A 19500-nucleotide genomic window follows, 5' to 3' on the forward strand; every position below is an offset into this window, starting at 1 on the left:
GTGTATCAAGTACTTCCTATGTGCCAAGAACATGCTAAGAGCTTCACATGCATCATCTTATCCTCTTAAAACGACATATGAAGTAGCCGCTGTTATCATCTCCATTCTCAGGATGCAGAAATAGAGGTGAGAAAGTGGACATGCCCAGCCTTCTTCCCGGGGGTCAGCAGACTATACATAGTGGAGCCAGGCGGTGTGACTCCCAGCTCCGCCTCCGATCTCTCCCTGTGGTACTTGCCCTGGGTCGCAGGTGTCCTTGCAACTACACTGTAGCTTTTTTTTTTTTTTTTAATGATATAGTAATATATGATAACAGCAAACATTTCTGAATTTCCCAGGAGTTAGCAAATCGTTAGTATTCCCAGGTGCAAGAAGCATCTAAGAAAGTGCCAGAAGTTGTCAACAGAAGTCGATTATCTTAAGGAGATTCCACAGGTACTTTTGCTACTAATTGCTTGGGAAATATAAAGCATCACAGCCAACCATTCCTTCGTAGTGGGAAGCCAACAGTCCTGTCTGTTCAGGATTATTGTTGTAAGAAATTCTGAATTGGCAAACTGTGAATTATAACGTTTCAAAGCGACTCCCAGACAATTGAATCAAGTTTTTCAGGGAAGTATGTGGCACACATTTAATTTGTTGTCCTCTTTGGTGGCATGTTTATGATATTCATCTAAATTATAAAAAATTACTTTAGTCAACTGATGCTCAAAATGGTATTAGTTTCCAAATGTACATACATTTTACATGTTACAAGGATAATGTTTTGAAAACACTAAAGTGACTTAGTTTCATTGACCCAGTTAAACCTTGTTGCCTCCTGGTCTTCCAGGTCTAAGGCTGAGTGCTGAGGCTACGTCCGCCCTGTAACGAGGAGGGGAACCCTGGCCCTACCTGGAACAAATAGCAGTGGAACAGCGGGGAATCTCCTGGCAAAGTCCTGAATGCCACATTTTTTTGTGTGTGTAGAGAAGTTTTCTAAATTCCATTAGCCTCCATATAACACATTAAGAGGCAGCGCTGGTGGGGAGTTCCCGTCATGGCTCAGCAGTAATGACCCCGACTAGTATCTATGAGGACGCAGGTTCAATCCCTGGCCTTGCTCAGTGGGTTAAAGATCCCGTGTTGCTGTGAGCTGTGGTGTAGGTCACAGATGCGGCTTGGATCCCGTGATCCTGTGTTGCTATGGCAGCGGTGTAGGCCTGCAGCTGTAGCTCTGATTCGACCCTTAGCCTGGGAACCTCAATATGCTGTGGGTGCAGCCCTAAAAAGACAAAGAAAAGAAAGAAAAAAAAATTGTCAGCTCTGGTGGACTGGTTACAAGCCCATTCTAGGAGAGAAGGGAGATGAGGATGCTTTGTCCATCCTGTCTCCAGTGAACTGTGGGAAGATGAAGAGGATGAAACTGGGAGGCTCAGAGCCTGATGTCATTCTCCTCTTTGGGTCAAGGTCTCAGACTAGATCGAAGGGGCTCCAAGAGGAAGAGCCTGGAAGCACTCCGTCCTTGTGTGAAGGGTAACTGAATGCCGGGCTGGTGCTCCACAGTTCAGCCCCCGACCTGTCTTAGCTCTGCCCTTTCACAAAAGGCATTCGGAGGTCTCTCCATGCCGAGTGGAGGACTGTGGAAGGAGCCGAGGAAGGTGGCTGGTAGCCTATCATTGGATACCAGGGAGTGACCAAGTCAGCCGACCTTGGTCTTCACGTTGAAGGGGAGTCCCAGCCATGCAGGGTTCATGCAGTGCCACTGGGAGCTGAGGTGAGCCAAAGGGTCTGGGGCCACAGGTCTGGACCGAATCCCATCAACCACAATATCAGAGACCAGGTGGATGGGGACATTGCCACGGAAACCAGAAGGGCCGGAGAGGGTACAAGGTCCTGCGCAGATGGCTCTAGAGTGCAAGATGCAGTCTTGGTGAGGAACAAGGAAATCTGAAAGAAACCAAGCCCTTCAAAGGAGCCAGACTTAACGCCTAAAAACTTTTTAAATAATTGGACTGAACTGGATTTTTTTTTTTTTTTGCAATTTCTTGGGCTGCTCCTGCGGCATATGGAGGTTCCCAGGCTAGGGGTCCAATTGGAGCTGTAGCCACCGGCCTACGCCAGAGCCACAGCAACGCAGGATCCGAGCTGCGTCTGCAACCTACACCACAGCTCAAGGCAATGCTGGATCCTCAACCCACTGAGCAAGGGCAGGGATCGAACCCGAAACCTCATGGTTCCTAGTCAGATTCGTTAACTGCTGAGCCATGACAGGAACTCCTGAACTGGATTTTTTGAGATGAACAAATGTTAGTGTTTATTTTTCTCTTCTACTCCCCAGTAGGGTAATAGTTTTGGGGAGAGATCTAATCTTTTTATTTTCTTTCAGATGGCTCACCACCTGTCCCAACAATATTTAATAATACCTCTTTTCCCCTACTGTTTTAAAATGTCATGTTTTTTATTTGATAAAATTTGATATATATATGTGTGTGTGTATGTATATACATATATACATACATATATGTAGATCTGGTATTTATATATGTATATGTAGATTTAGATATTTTTTCTTTCTTTCTTTCTTTCTTTTTTTTTTTTTTTTTGTTTTTTTGCTACAGCTTGACGTGGGATCTCAGTTCCCAGACCAGAGATCAAACACCAGCTGTAGTGGTAAAAGCACCAAGTCCTAACCACTAGACCACCAGGGAACTCCCCTAGGTCTATTCGTATACTGTACAATTCATATAGTCATACCAGTGTTTTAATTTTTATTGTTTTATGATGTATTTATTTTCTGTTAAGACTTCCTCTACTGCCTTTTATTATTATTTTTCCAGAAAGTTCTTCCTTACTTTTCTAATGACCACATGAACTTTAGCAGCAGATGCCAAAAAAAAAAAAAAAAAAAAAAAAAAAAAAAAAATCCTGAGACTGCATTAAGTGTATAGCTTTTTTTTTTTTTTTTTTTTTTAAATGGCTGCACCCACTCACATGAAAGTTGCCGGACCAGGGGTTGAATCCAAGCCACAGCTGTGACCTGTGCCACAGCTGTGGCAATGCTGGATCCTTTAACCCACTGTGCTGGGCTAGGGAGCAAACCCATGCCTCCACAGCAACCTGAGCAACTGCAGTTGGATTCTTAACCTACTGCACCACCAGTGGGAACGCCTTTATAGGTTCTTTTTAAAGAAGATGGACAGGTTAATTATCTAAGAGCTTGGTATGGCCTAGTGTTTTTCGAGATCTATTGCTACCATGACTCTGCTTATTAAATTTATAAGCATTAGGTCTATTAAAATATTTGGGGGGGGGAGCCTCGCCTATGGCATGTGAGCCAGGAATCAAACCTGAGCCACTGCAGCTATCTGAGCCACAGCAGTGACAACACTGGGTCCTTTACCTGCTGAACCATCTATTAAAGTATACTGAAGCCACGTTGGAGCATCATATACTCCTCTCCTGTTTCCAGGAATTATAGGGTTGTGGTGTTGGGTTTTTGTTATTGTTGTTGTTGTTGTTACCAATTGCTATATAGCAACTCATTCCAAAAATAGTAGCTTGAAACAACAACCGAATGGTTATCGCTCACAGTTCTGCAATCTGAGTTGGGCTCAGCTGGATGGTTCTTCTGCTGTTCTTGCTGGTGGTCACTCATGCGGCTGCATTCGTTGGCAGATTGGCTGGAGGCTGGGTTCACCCTGGGACTTGGGGTGGCCAAGCTTCCCTCTCTTTCCCTGTAGTCTCTGTGCCTCTCCCCTTCCAAATGGACTGTCCATGTGATTTCTCCAGCAGGGTAGCTGGACTCCTTACACAGTAGTTCAGGGCTCTGCCAACCACTAAAGCAGGAGTATCCAGGTCTTCTTTGGCTTAAGGCTGGAACTGGCACAACAGCATCTGTGCTATCATCTACTAATTAAAGCAGGTCTCGAGCCAACTCAGATTCAAGAAAGGGTAAGGGTGGGGGCGCTGCAAAGGCATGAATGCTGAGAGCCATGATTCATTATGAGCCACCAAAATGATGGGCCACCACAAGAGTCTGAACATTTTTCAATGGGCAACTACATCCCCCATGTCTAACACAATGCTTGGTTCATAGCAGGGTCTCAGTAAATATCTGTTGAGTGAATACTCCTGAAGCATCTGGCTGATGCCCATATAAGCAGCACCACTGGAATGTAGAAGTTCAGGTTCTGAAGGCAGCGTCTGAGCAGATACCTGCAAAGTCCCATGTAGAGCAGCACCATTTGTTTGTGATGTGTTGGGGGGTGTTGGGGTCATTTGCACATCAGTGAGATACCACGCTACTTCTCAAAAGGCATCACCTCTTATTATATCCTTCCTGGGAATCTATTCAAAACACACACTAGACAATAAATAAATTGCAGCATTTACTTTCTGTGGAAACAAAGGGGAAGTTCTTTGAGGAGAGTGGTTAGTGTGGAAGGAGGCCAGAGGTTTCATTGTTCTAGTTAGTCGAGGAAGACTTCCTGGAAGAGGTGGTTTCAGGAACTCTATGAATAATGGAAGAAGACAGAGGTTGACTGAAGGATGTTCTGGGCCAGTGATAGGGCTTTAAAAAAAAAAAATCCAAGACATAAGAATAAGATGGATGAAAGGAGTGATGAATAACTGTTAACCAAGAATGAAGGGCCAATTTAGGAAGGAATTTAACAAAACAGGCCAGGCACTACCTGCAAAAGTTTGGCAGTGCCTGCAATATTTCTCCAAAGGTTGAGCATTACTGAGTCTGAGACTCACTGTCACTCCACTGCTCAGCCCCCCCCCCAATCTGTCTTCCCAGTCACTTCTGGAGGGCTTCAGATCAAGGCACAGAAGTGAACATGGCTGGATCTCTCTGGTTCACAGGTAACAGGGCGCAGCAAAGCACAGCCTCAAAGACATCATGTTTAAAGGTGGCTTCCATGGAAAGTAACATGGAAACCAGGAGGCGGCAACCTGGGAGAGCCCCAGCTCCCTAGAGCTCCATGCCACATTGAGGAGAACATCCCTGAAGAAGCCAGAGCGCCTTCACAGTCCTCGGGGCTCGCCCCTGCCAGGGAACATGCTGCGAGGGGCACGGCGAGGTCCCTCAGACCTGTTCTCTGTGGCTCTTCCTTTCATGATGAACATGATGGGAACCGACCGGGAAGTGGGCAGGGGGCCTTCATGATTTTTCCTGCTTGATCCACCACCCTTGAGTAACCAGCAAATTCCTGGAACTGCCTTTACCGTTTGTGGCTCTTATTAGCAACCACACTCTTGAGTCACACAGCCAGTAATCTTACTGAATTTTTGCCATATGAATCCTAAGCCAGGCTCCATGAGGAGGCCCATACAGTCAGGAGCGAGACGAAGCCCCTCAAGTCATCCGATCTCGCTCTCTTGGTATCAGGAAAGAGAATGAGTCAGCTAGTTGTTAGGGAGAATACGCCTGGCTCACAGCCTCTTAGAAGGGTCCAGGGATACCCCAAAGTGATCACATGATTGGAAAATCAGACTCCAATGGCAAAAAGCAAGAGCCTTGATTGATTCACTGCAGAGGAGAGCAAGGGGAAGGTGCAGTGGTTCCGTTAGGTCTGTGCAAGACTGTCCGACAGGAGAGAGGCCAGCGACTCTCTGCCACTGCCGGGGAGAGGACAAGAGGAAATGGGTTTGAAGAACAGCATGTGGAACCGAAAATAACCATGAAGAACTGCTGACCGTCAGCGTTGTTAATTCCTGGCATACTGAGGATGGGTACAGACTCTCCATAAGGAAAAAAAAATCTACCAGGTGTAGTTCGCCTAAACGGGAACCAAAAAAGATCCGGAGCAATCTCTTTGGGGTCTTTCTATGTTATCAGCCACTGTTGCTTAAGTAAAGGGATTATGGCTGGTAACAATAAATTATTTTATCTAGTCATTAATTAAATACATAACAGTTTATTATTATCAATAATAGGTATTGTTATTTTCAAATTTTCTGTTATAGTTGTTTCATTTTTATAGAAGATAATCTTTATTTTAAAAAATTTCAGAGTTCCCCTCATGGCTCAGCGGAAACAAATCTGACTAGGAACTGTGAGGTTGTGGGTTCGGATCCCTGGCCTCGCTCAGTGGGTTAAGGATCTGGCATTGCCGTGAGTTGTGGTGTAGGTTGCAGACACGTCTCAGATCCCTCGTTGCTGTGGCTGTGGTGTAGGCTGCTGGCTACAGCTCGGATTGGACCCCTAGCCTGGGAACCTCCATATGTCGTGGGTGCGGCCCTAAAAAAAAAGGACAAAAAGACAAAAAATAAATAAATTTCTTCTCGGCTTCTGTGACTTAAAATTTATAACTTAATTTTTAGCAAAAACTATAATTGTTTGGTGTATGAAATTGCACCCACGAGAGACATATAAATTCATAGCTACTTTCAAGTGTATGAAACTTGCCTGGAATTTCCTACTTTAAAAGTAACATAGGCTATTATCTAGACTTTTTTTTTTTTTTTGCTTTTTAGGTCCGCACCTGCAGCATATGGAGGTTCCCAGGCTAAGGGTCAAGTCGGAGCTGTAGCCGCCAGCCTACACCACAGCCACAGCAACGTCAGATGTGAGGGTGCCTGGGACCTACACCACAGCTCACAGCAGTGCCAGATCCTTAACCCACTGAGCAAAGCCAGGAATGGAACCCGCAACCTCGTGGTTCCTAGTCAGAGTCTTTAACCACTGAGCCACGATGGGAACTCCCTAGACTTTTTTTTCAAAAGTTCTTTTATATTATATGGTCTACTGAAATTTTCACCGCATTTGCAGAAATAAAATTTTGAAACTCATTGAACGTGGTCCACTTCTAGGCACTATAAAACAACTCAGAATTTTAAAATATATTAAAAAAAGAGAATTAGAGTTACACAGAGTATAATCTCTGATTACATTGGAATCCAACTAGAAAGCAATAACAGAAAGATAACAGGAAAATCTTCAAACTCTTAAACACTTCTAAATAATTCATAAGTCAAATAGGAAATTGCAAGGGAAATTAAAAAAAAAAACTCTTGAACTGAATGGAAATGAAAACACAATATGTTAAAATCTGCATGACATAGCTAAAGTAGTGCCAAGAGGGAAATTTACAGCACTAAATGTCTCAAGCTTTCACCTCAAGAACCTAGAAAAGAGCGAAATAAGTCCAAAGCAAGCAGAAAGATGGAAATAATAAATACCAAATGAAATTGGAAACAGAAAAACAACAGAGAAGACCACTAAAACAAACAGCTGATTCTTTGAAAATATCAACCACACTGACAAACCTCTAGCAAGACTGACCAAGAGAAAAAAAAAAAAGAGAGAGAGAAAACACAGATGACCAATAACAGGAAGGAAACAGGGTATATCACCTGATAACCTCCAGGCTCAAAAAAATAATAAAGCAACAGTGTGAGGAGTTATATACACATAGATTTGACAATGTGGATGAAATGGACTGATTCCTTGAAAAACGATGCAAATTACTACAACTCACTCATTATGAAATAGATAATTTTAATAGCCTGTAACTACTAAAGGAATTAATCTCAAGATTTTAAAATTTGAAAAAAGAAACCTCCAGATCTAGATGGTTTTACTAGAGAATTCTGCAAAATATTTAAGGCAGAATTAACACCAATTCTATACAATCTCTTCCAGAAAATACAAAAGGACATATTTTCCATTTTATTTTATGAAGCTAGTATTACCCTGATACCAAAACCAGACAAAGTCAGTACATAATAAAGAAAATTACAGACCAATACCCTTCTTGAATATAGACAAAAAAATAATGTTAGCAAGTAGAAATCATCAGTATATAAAAATTAATTACACACCATGACAAATAGAGTTTATTCTAGGGGTATAAGGCAGGTTCAATATTTGAAAATCAATCAATATAATCCATCATATTAATAGACAAAAAAAAGAAAAATCACAAGATTATGTCTGTTGATGCAGGACAAGTATTAGACAAAATTCAACAACAGTTCATGATAAAAGCTCCCAGAAGAATTAGGAGAACTTCCTCAATTTGATAAGGAGCATCTACAAAAAAAACTACAGCTAGCATTATAGTTAATGGTGCAAAACTGAAAGCTTTCCTCTCTAGGAGTTGGAACAAGGCAAGAAGGCTTGCTCACACAGCTCTTGTTACCATAGTGCTGGAAATTCTAGTGAGTGCAGTAAGGCAAGAAAAAAAAAAAAGTACACAGATCAGAAAGGAAGAAATGAAACCATCCCTATTTGCAGATGTCATGATTGTTTACCTAGAAAATCCCAAGAAATCTACAAAAAATTCCTAAAGCCAATAGGCAAGTTCAACAAGTTCACAGGACACAATATAAACTTACGAACATCAAGTGAACACATATAGACACTGAAATTAAAAATACAATACTATTTACAATCACTCAAAAATGAAGAAATAGATGTGACTCTAACAAAATATGTACAGGACTTATATGCTAAAAGCTATACAATGATAATGAAAGAAATAAAAAACCTAAATAAATGGAAAGACACATACCATGCTCATAGATTGGAAGACTCAACCTAGTAAAGATATCAATTCTCCCCAACTTTATATACAGATTTCATGCAACCCCTGTCAAAATCCCAGCAAGTTGTTTTTATATATATAAACATATGTAAGATTATTCTGAAATCTGTACAGAAAGACAAAGAATCTAGAATGGCTGAAACGATCTCAAAAAGAAAGAAATTGGGAGGAATCCATCTCTCAAATTTCAAAATTTATTATAGCTATAGTAATCAAGACTATGGTATTGGCAGAGTGATAGATACATGTAAAAATAGAAAAGAATAGAGAACCCAGAAATAGACTCATACAAATATGCCCAGTTGATAGTGATGCAAAAGCAATTCAGTGGAAGAAAAGACAGTCTTTCCAAAAAATGGTGCTGGAGCAACTGGACATCCGTAGATTTTTTTAAAAAATGAACATCAACCTAAGACTCATACCTTACAGATGAATTAACTTAACATGGATCACATGCTTAAATATAAAATGTAAAACTATGCAACATTTAGGAAAAAAATAAGAATCTTTAGGATCTAGAGATGTTCAATATGTTCCTAGAATTGATAACAAAAGCATGATCCACAAAAAGAAAAATGAGTAAATTTGACTTATTTAAAATTAACGATTTTGTTTTACATAGGACTATTTAAAAAATGAAAAGATGAGTTTCAGAGTGGGAGACTGTATTTGTAAACTGTATATCTGTGAAAGGACTAGTAGATAAAATATATATAAAGCTCTCAAAAGAAAACAGTAAAACAAAAAATAACCCACTTATCAAATGGACAAAAAACATAAAGAGACATTTCACTGCAGAGCATATACAGGTGGCGAATAAATGTATGGAAAGATGTTCAACATTATTAGCCACTAGGGAAGTGCAAATTCAAACCACAGTGATATCACACCACATCTACCAGAATGGCTAAAATAAAAAATAGTGATATATACTGGAGAACATGCCGAGAAACCGTTATCACTCGTACATTGCTGGTGGGAATTTAAAATGGTTCAGCCACTCGGGGAAACACTTGGTCAGCTTCTTTAAAAACTCAACATTCAGGAGTTCCCGTCGTAGCGCAGTGGTTAACGAATCCGACTAGGAACCATGAGGTTGCGGGTTCGGTCCCTGCCCTTGCTCAGTGGGTTGACGATCCGGCGTTGCTGTGAGCTGTGGTGTAGGTTGCAGACGCGGCTCAGATCCTGCGTTGCTGTGGCTCTGGCGTAGGCCGGTGGCTACAGGTCCGATTCAACCCCTAGCCTGGGAACCTCCATATGCCGCGGGAGCGGCCCAAGAAACAGCAAAAAAAAAGACAAAAAAAGACAAAAAACAAACAAACAAAAAAACTCAACATTCAACGGCTATGTGACTTAGTAAGTGCATTCATGGGCATTTTCCTGGAGTAATGAAGACATGTTCACACAAAATCCTATACACAAAGGTTTATAGCAGCTTTATTTGTAATGGCCAAGAACTGGAAACAGCCCAGGTGCCCATCAATGCATGGATGGTTAAATAAACGGTGGTACCTCCATACCACAGAGTACTACTCAGCCACAACAGCAAAAATGAAATATTATTAATTCTGGCAACGACCTGGATGAACCTCCAGAGCATTATTCTGGGTGGAAAAAAAAAGCGAATCTCAAAAGATTATATACTATATGGCTGCATTTATATAATACTCGTGAAATGAAAAAAATTATAGAAGCAGGGAAATTTCTATACCAAAATGTATTGGCCACACAGGTGATCCTTGTGAGAGATCTTCTCTGTCTCGACTGTATCACTGTCCATATACCAGTTGCAATATCGTGCTCTTGTTTCCCAAGATTTTACCATGGAGAGAAACGAGCCAAAAGGCACATGGGATCTCATCAGAAGCAAATCTGCAAATAGCTCAAGTGTTTAAAAATTTTAATTAAAAAAGCAACGCAATGATAAACACAAAATTTAGGATAGTCGAGATGGGAAAGGGGATAGAATTTACATCTCTAGGTTGAAAAAAGGGGTTGTTAGTATTGTGGTTCTTGGATTAGGTGGTGGGTTTAGAGATGTTTGCTGTTTGATTAATGACTAAGTAAGTAATAAGTAACTAGAAGACATCTATTCACGAACTGATGATGACAGAGTAGAAGGAACCAGGAGTAAAGGCGAATCCAGTTTGGGTACCTGGGGTTTAGCGGGCGGAAATAAGCTAGTCCAGCTCCTGTAGAGGGGCAGACTTTGGGCAGGCTTCTTACACAGACTTAAGGCTCTTTCTGGTCTAAACAAGCCAAGAGCACAGGCAGTTGTTCAGAGAGAAAAAAGATTTCTTGAGACAGCCGCAGGCACCCATCTTGCGTGTTTAGGGGAGATACCAAAAGAGCTGTTCTCCGGCTTAGGAAGTTTACTGTAGTGCCAGCGGAGAGTCATTCACAGTTGATTCATTCAGTGGGTGTGTGACAGACGTGTGCTGGACACAGCAAGAAACTGGAGATGCCGCCAGGGAAGTTACAAATTCCTTGTAGAGAGTTCCTGTAATAGTTCAGTGATAACGGAGACGACCAGTATCCATGAGAATGTGGGTTTGATCCCTAGCCTCGATCAGAGGGTTAAGGATCTGGCGTTGCCATGAGCTGTGCTGTAGCTTGCAAACTCTGCGCGGATCTGGCATTGCTGTGGCTGTGGTGTAGGCCGGCCCCTAGCCTGGGAACTTCCACATGCCGAGGGTGTGGCCCTAAAAAGCAGCAACAACAACAAAGCATACGGTGGAGTTCCCACTGTGGTTCAGTGGGAACAAACCCGACTAGTATCCACGAGGATGCAGGTTCAACCCCTAGCCCCACTCAGTGGGTTAAGAATCCAGCTTTGCTGTGAGCTGCAGCGTAGCTCAAAGACTCAGCTCAGATCTGGTGTTGCTATGCCTGTGGCATATGCCTGTGGCGTAGGCCAGCAGCTGCAGCTCCAATTTGACCCCTAGCCCAGGACTTCCATATGCCACACCTGCAGCCCTAAAAAAAAAAAAAAAAATTGTATGGAGATTGTTAGGTATTAATGGAAAAAAGTATGCCATTTTCTAAATTTTGTCACACTTGTAGTGTTTTGTTGAGATTTATTTTCTCATCATATCTTAATTTGAATATTCAAATTCGAATTATTTTTTTCTTTTCTTTGTTTAAAGATATTTGAATTTCCAGTGGTGTAATTCAGTCAGGGTCCAGGGGCCTAAGAAGGGGAGGGCTGCTGGTGTAAGTGCTGTGGTCTGAAGGCCCCCAAACCAGGAGCTCCAGTGTCCAAGAGCAGGAGAAGCCAGACGCCCCAGCCCCAGGAGAGAGAGGGAGTTCGCCCTTCCTTTGCCTTTTTGCTCCATAGCGCCCTCAACCGGTTGGACCATGCCGGCCCACACTGGTGAGGGTGGATTTTCTTTACTAATCTCTTCTAGAAACACCCTCACAGACACATCCAGAAATACTGTTTTACCAGGAATCTGGGTGTCCCTCCCCCAGTCAAGGTGACACATAAAATTAACAACCATGATATGGCAAAATATTACGAGAGTTATCTCTGGTGGATGCTTGGGTAATGGGGAGTCTTTCTTCTACATGCTTTCCAATCGATCCTAGATTTTACTATCATGTATGACCAGAATCATAAAAATATTCACGGTTATAAAGTTGGCTAGCCGAATGCTGAATGCCAACTGCCTGCCCATATCTTCCATAATGTCGCTGACTTTTGAACAACAGGACTGGAATTAGGAAAGTGGTTCTCTTCCTCTAAACACACACACCAGGAGTTCCCGTCTAAACACACACACCAGGAGTTCCCGTCTTGGCGCAGCAGAAACAAATCTGGCTAGGAACCATGGGGTTGTGGGTTCGATCCCTGGCCCGCTCAGTGGGTTGAGGATCTGGTGTTGCTGTGGCTGTGATATAGGCCGGTAGCTGCAGCTCTGATTCAACCCCTAGCCTGGGGACATCCATGTGCTGCGGGCACGGCCCTAAAAAGACAATAAATAAATAAATAAACGCACACACCAAATTATCAATTTAAAAAAACTGACAAATTACCAAAATGATCAGAAAATTAAGAAAAATACCGTATTTTTTATTAATCACCTTCCTGGTATACCTCTATAATGCTTTTTTCTTACACTTTTAAGCTGTGTGGTTTTTTGTTCTCCTTTTCATAAGACAATGATTCTGTAATATCCTCTTTCTATAGAGAGACTAGAAAGATAATTCAGTCTTTCCATGAGATGGATAAAAATTTGATTAAAAAATATTCAGGTAATTTCTTTCAGCCTCACAACAAATTATTGGTTAAGTCATGTAATTATTTGTTTGTTTTTAAATGATTTTTGTTTTTTCCATTATAGGTGGTTTACAGTGTTCTGTCAATGTGCTGCTGTACAGCAAAGTGACCCAGTCACACATACATATATACATTCTTTTTTCCACATTATCCCCCATCATGCTCCATCACAAGTGACTAGACATAGTTCCCAATGCTATACAGCAGGATCTCATTGCTTATTCACTCCAAATGCAATAGTTTGCATCTATTAACCCCAGATTCCCAGTCCATCCCACTCCTTCCCCCGTGGCAACCACAAGTCTGTTCTCTAAGTCCATGGGTTTCTTTTCTGTAGAAAGGTTTATTTGCGTTGTGTGTTAGAGTCCAGATATAAGTGACATCATATGGTATTTGTCTTTCTCTTTCTGACTTACTTCATTTAGTATGAGAGTCTCTCGTTCCACCCATGTTGCTGCAAATGGCATTATTTCGTTCTTGTTTATGCCTGAGTAGTATAAGTCATGTAATTTTTTAGAATTGTTGTCAGATTTGGAAAAACCTCTAAATTGTTTAATGTGTGAGTGTAATATTCAGGGCATTTCACGTTTTCTTTTTCCAATGATTCATTTTAAACATTCTTAGAATTGATGACATTCATTAACCAATTTGTTAGCAGTGTCCTCATTGTACCAGCATATTTTCTTTATCAGCGTCAATATTTCATATGAGAGCAGCAAGAATGGTAAATGTTTTTCCTTTGTTTTTACATTATGCATCCTACCTCATCACTGGATCATCAGACAATCCAAGGGACTCTTCATTGATTCCATTCGACCTGTACCTTTTCCTCTGAATGAATGACTGCTTCTAGTATCATCTCACAGGTGTCATTATAATTTGCTTATTGATGTCATAAAATGTTCTCTTGCTTATCTTTATCTCTTTTTTTTTTTGTCTTTTTTTTTCGTCTTTTAGCCATTTCTTGGGCCGATCCCTCGGCATATGGAGGTTCCCAGGCTAGGGGTCTCATCGGAGCTGTAGCTGCCACAGCAACGTGGGATCTGAACTGTGTCTGCGACCTACACCAGAGCTCACGGCAACACCGGATGGTTAACCCACTGAGCAAGGCCAGGGATCGAACCTGCAACCTCATGGATCCTAGTCAGATTCATTAATCACTGAGCCACAACGGGAACTCCTATCTTTATCTCTTTTTTATGTCACTAATTTGATATATCTTTTCCTCGCAGTTCTTTAATACATAAATGAATTGATTTTCTATATTATTTATCTCTTTCTATTGAAATACAGTTGATGTGCAATGTTTTGTGAATTTTTGCGTATAACATAGTGATTCACCATTTAAAACATTATGAAATGATCACTGAGATAAGTCTAGTAACCATCCGACACCACACAGCGTCATGACAGTATTATTGAATGTATTCCTTATGCTGTATGTTACCTTTCTGTAAGTTATTTATTTTATAACTGGAAGTTTGTACCTCTTATTCCCTTCATCCATTTCATCGAATCCCTCACCTTATACTTACATAAATGAATTTAGAGATAAGAATGGGGCCCTTCATATGTGAAAAAAATCAGAAGTCTATACTTTCTTTGGTTGAAAAGATTCCAGAACATATTTCCAAAGAGCAGTTACAATGTCATATTTGTCAGCTTTGTCAAATATATCACTCCCACTGAAAAAGGAAAAAAAAAAATCCCTTGTGGTACATTTGCTTGTGTATAAGCTTTAGGGTCGCTTTCATTCCTAGCGAGAGAGGATACTCTTTTGACTAGCCATAAACAAGAGCTGAATCTTCCGCTTACCATTTTACATGTGTGATGATTTGAAGGGTCACATTTCCTGGGGCTCTCCGTTTCACACTGTGTTTCTCTTCCACCACCGATGTAAGTTTGGTGCCTGGCGGCATCGGGATGTCTGTGTCTCAGTACCAGGTACCTGGTCAGGTAAGTTAGCACAAAGGGCAGGAGGAGTGTTGCTGGGAGCTATACCGCTAGCAATAACAGGACTTGACAGGTATGGCAGGTGTGAATGCAAGCCGCATCTGTGTATCCCCCCCCATATATGTGTATATATCTCTCTCTCTGATTAAAGCTTTCCCCAAATGCCCACAGCCACTTCAATACCACCAGACTTGAGGGAGTTGAAGGGAGGTTGGGGTGAAAAGAGACAGGGGTTGTAACTATTTGTGGTTGAAGCAATCCAGTTTTGCAAATTTTATTACAACCTAGCACTGTACAAACACATCGCCCGGGCCCCTTCCGAGCCTTGGAGCCCATGCAAGTGAGGGGCCTCGACGCTCACACTCATCGCTTCCTGGCAAATCGGCCCCAGTGTCCACTGCCCTCAACATCGGCCGAGCCCTCAACCCCGCTCCCTGGATTGTTGCCGTCACCTCTTCTTTCTCCCCTACCACGTCCAGTCGGTGCTTAACCCAGTGCCCAAAGTCATCCTGTAAAAGCTTACATCAGATCATGTCACACCTTTGCTCCAAAGCCTCCAACATTTTCCCATCTCATTTCCAGCAAAAGCCAGAAGTCCAGTGGGCCCTGCGCGACCTGGCCCTTTGCCTTTCTGACCTCACCTCTTGGTATCCAGCCCTTCCTCACTCCACGCCCATCCCCTACAGTTTCTGGGATGGTCAGGCACGTTCCCACGGGGCCCTTGAACTTGCTGTCATGCTGCCTGGACCACTCCTCCATCTCCTTCAGGGAAACCTTGCCTGACTTCCCCATCACCAGTCCCCATTTCTGGACCCTGCTTATACATCTCCATGGATGTATCACCATCTGAATCCCATGTTTTGCTTATTGTTTGTCCCCCTTCTCCAGAACGTGAGCTCCTCGAGGTGTGAAGCTTTGTTTTGTCCACTGCAGTGTCCAGTGCCTGGAACACTGCTTGACATTGATGACTGACTCGTGGTGAACACAAGGGTCTCTGCCTTAAACTTTCCTTTCTTCAGATGCATCAGTAGCCCTTGGGACCACATTCTAAGAAAGAGCAGTAAAAGTGTACTTACTGGAAGTCCATTTTCGTTAAAATAGAAGAGCAAAGGTAAAAGAGTGGCAGGGTTCACTAGCATTTGAGCAACTTGTTTTGATAAAGAACTGTTTTCTGGTGAAGTGAATCACCAGAGGATTTGATCACTGCGCTCCAAACCACTGGCACCTCCTCCCTTTATCCCCCCAAAATGTAATCCAGAGTCACTGCGGTAGTAATAGGAAATTGCCAAATCATATAACAATTTCTCCAGTTCAAAGGAAAAAAACACAAATAAAAAGAAAAGGATGAAGAGGAGACACTTGAAATGTTTATTCTTGTTTATCTTTTCTTCTTTTTCATTTTCCTTCTGACTTTGAATAGAATGAATCAGAAAATATTACAGAAAAGCAAGAAAGGGAGTTCCCGTTGTGGCACAGGGCAAACAACTGACCAGTATCCATGAGGTTGCAGGCTCCATCCCTGGCCCCGCTCAGTGGGTTAAGGAACTGGCACTGCTATGAGCTGTGGCGTAGGCCAGCAGCTGCAGCTCTGATTTGACCCCCTAGCCTGGGAATGTCCATATGCCGTGGGTATAGGGGGATGGGGTGGGGAAGAAAAGCCAGAAAGCAGATTGTCGTGAGAGCATCCCACTTGGTCAGAGTAGTGGTGACATTCTGGAGTGGCAAATGAACTTAGAGCCAGGGGAGGCAAGATTGCTCGTAAATATAAAATGCTGTAAATTATCATCATATCAAAACATTTTCCAAAGAGTTAAAAAAGACATTTTTACAAAAAGTAAAAATAGTTATAATCCCAACACCATGACAGAAAAGCCCCACTTCAGTATATTCTTTCTCAACTTTTTCTTATCTATATATACTTTTTCACTGTGGTAAAAAAATACAGCATAAAATTTACCCATTTTGGTCTTAACCATTTTCAAGTGTACAGTACAAAAGTGTTATGCATACATTTTTATTTTCATGTATTTCTTGTATCCTGATTTTTAACCCTCACATTATCTCGTATCAAATAAATCTTTCATGTGGCAAATCTGTCTACATGCTTGTAATGTGAAAGAAGTGTAATATTTTATTTCATGGCTCTAACCTTCTTTATTTAGCTGTTTGTCTTTAATTGGACATGTATGTTGCTTACAATTTTTTACTCTTAAAAATAGTATTATAAACTTCTGGTTCATATAGTATTTTTCTCTTTAATATTTTCAATGATCTTCCTAGAATAATTTTCTAGATGTTTTCTAGGAAAAATTAAGTCAAAAGTGATGTTTTGCATGGTTCTTGAAAGTTACAATAAAATTGCTTTCCAAGGGCTTGTACCAATTTAAAATGATCCCAGTGGAATTTGAGAGTACCAATTTCACCACACTCTCACAACGTTTTCTTTTGTTACATATAGTATGCTAAAAGGTTTCTTATTTTAACATGTACTTTTCTTATATCTATTTTCCTTGACTGTTTTCTCTGTTGAATAATACCAGTTCATTTCACTTGCTCGGTTTACATTTGGGAGGGTGTCTCAATATTTCTTTTATTCCTTTTCACGGGGTGTATATATAAGCGATTTTAACCCTCTGTCATAATTACTGTGAATATTTTCCACCATCTTTTTTTAAAATTTCTGGTTATACTATTATCTGAAGCAATTTAACACTGTTATGTAGTTCAGATCTTTTCAATGTGGTTTCTCCTATCATCTGTCATCTCAGAATATTCCACTTTGTCTTATCCTCAGGGACTTTAATAAAGGATTTAATTCTGCTTTATCTCCCTGATTTGGTTTTCTAGATCTAATTATTTCATCTATTCATTTTGATGTTTGGTATGGAGGTCAAATGAATCTGTTAGTTCACCAAGACTCTTCCTTTAAATATACTTGAAGACACTCTTGAATAACTGAGACAGTAGGTCTATGCCTGTATGGTGAGTTCTTATGTGCTGGGGTAGGGTTCCAGGCTCCCTGCGGAAGGAGGAGGAAGGTACAGACTCAAAGGACTTAGAATGCGGTGCGGTTCAGTGAGAACAGAATAGGGGCAGGACCTAGAGAGAAGTGCCGGAGTGCACCTGATCGTCTTTGCGTGTTCACCTTGCTCTCTTCCCTTCAAAAACAACACTGGAGAATGAATGAACTTCTGAAAATTAAAGACTACTGGATCCAGAGGTTTTCCTATCCTGCTAGAGTCCATTAAATTTCCAAGAATGAGGGCTCTCAGTGGGCCTACAGCAATGCATTTACTGAGGCTTATGTATCCAGCCTGTGCTAGGCACAGCGTGTGCTGTCCGTATCAGAGGCAGAAATAATAGCCCCAGGGCAATCATGAGCTACGCTGAGTTAAGAAAAGGATTAAAGAGGAGATGAGAAGAGAAATCAAGGTAGAGGTGGAGATGGCTCTGCTGTGCAGGCTTAATGGCGTGGAGTGCGGCACGGTCACTGCAAAGGGCTGTGCGCACCCTCCACCCTCCTCTCAGGTGGTCGAAGCGCTTGCTCACACGGATCTGGATCTCCACTTGCGTCCCTGCCCTCGCCCAGGAAGCCAAGTTCACCCAAGCTGCATCTCAAAGACATCTCTTGCAAGGGTCTTAATCCGGGCGGGGAGCCACGTGCACTAGACTGAGTCAGAAGTGCCCGCCCCCCGATCCTCACTGCTGCCCCCCAGCCTGGGGACTGGAGGCTTAAGCGACCACACTGGGAAGGCACGTCTGACCTCCTACTTCTGGTTCCCACCCGCCCACCCAGGTTCGCGGTTATCTTTCCTTCCCGGCGTTCGCAGTATGCAGACCACAAACCCATAACCACTTGTTTTTTCTTTGCTGGGACCATGTACATACAATACCGCCTGACTTTGCATCTTTTAACTGGCAGGCAGGTGGAGGGAACGCGTGGTCTCTCTGCCTTGTCCTCAGTTTGGCATGAAGTCACAGCAGTCTTAACCTGTAGGCAGAGCATCTGCCACTTTAATCTTGAGACAGAAAAAGGGTCTGGTCCAGTTAACGTTAGCACATTACCCCGCTGAGTCCAGATCTCCGAATCTGTTAAGTGTGACTGACGTCTGCCGCCCACCAGGCCAGACTGGCTTTCGGGGAAGCCCAGCCACTGTTTCTCTCCAGGATAACCTCCTCCTCGCCACCCTCCACTGAGGGAATTCACCTCGGGGCCGCCCCGGCACGCCCCCTCCCTTAGCCCCGCGGGACTGTCGAAAAGAAGAGTAGCTGCTCCCCGCAGAAAGGCCCTGGGGCGCCCCGAGGCTCTCGGGGTGCGCGATGGGACTCGGTGAAGCCGCTGTCGCCTCCCCGGCCCTCGTCTTCCAGGTACAAGAGCCGGGGGCCACGGACCGAGTGAGAGTGGCGCCCGCGTGACTGACTGCGCGGAGAAAGTCCCCCGAGACTGTGACCCCTGCCCTGGGGGGAGGGCGGGGCCCATGAGCAGGAAGATGCCGTGATGGGACCGGGAAAAAACCACCAACCCCAAACCACCCACTTGTGTTTCTCAACCCAAGTTCTCCGAGAGCGGCCGAAAGACCCCAAAGGCTGCGCCGCGCCTTCCCGACCCCCGCCTGCCCCAGCATCGCCTCCTGTGGGTGGGCTTCGAGCTCCCTCCCGGGTTTCGGAGCCACCCACGTGACTTCCACGAAGAGTGGGGCCCCAGCGGAAAGCTGCGACAGGGGTGGGATTTGG

Source organism: Sus scrofa, chromosome 9 (assembly GCF_000003025.6).
Source record: "Sus scrofa isolate TJ Tabasco breed Duroc chromosome 9, Sscrofa11.1, whole genome shotgun sequence".
NCBI lineage: Eukaryota > Metazoa > Chordata > Mammalia > Artiodactyla > Suidae > Sus > Sus scrofa.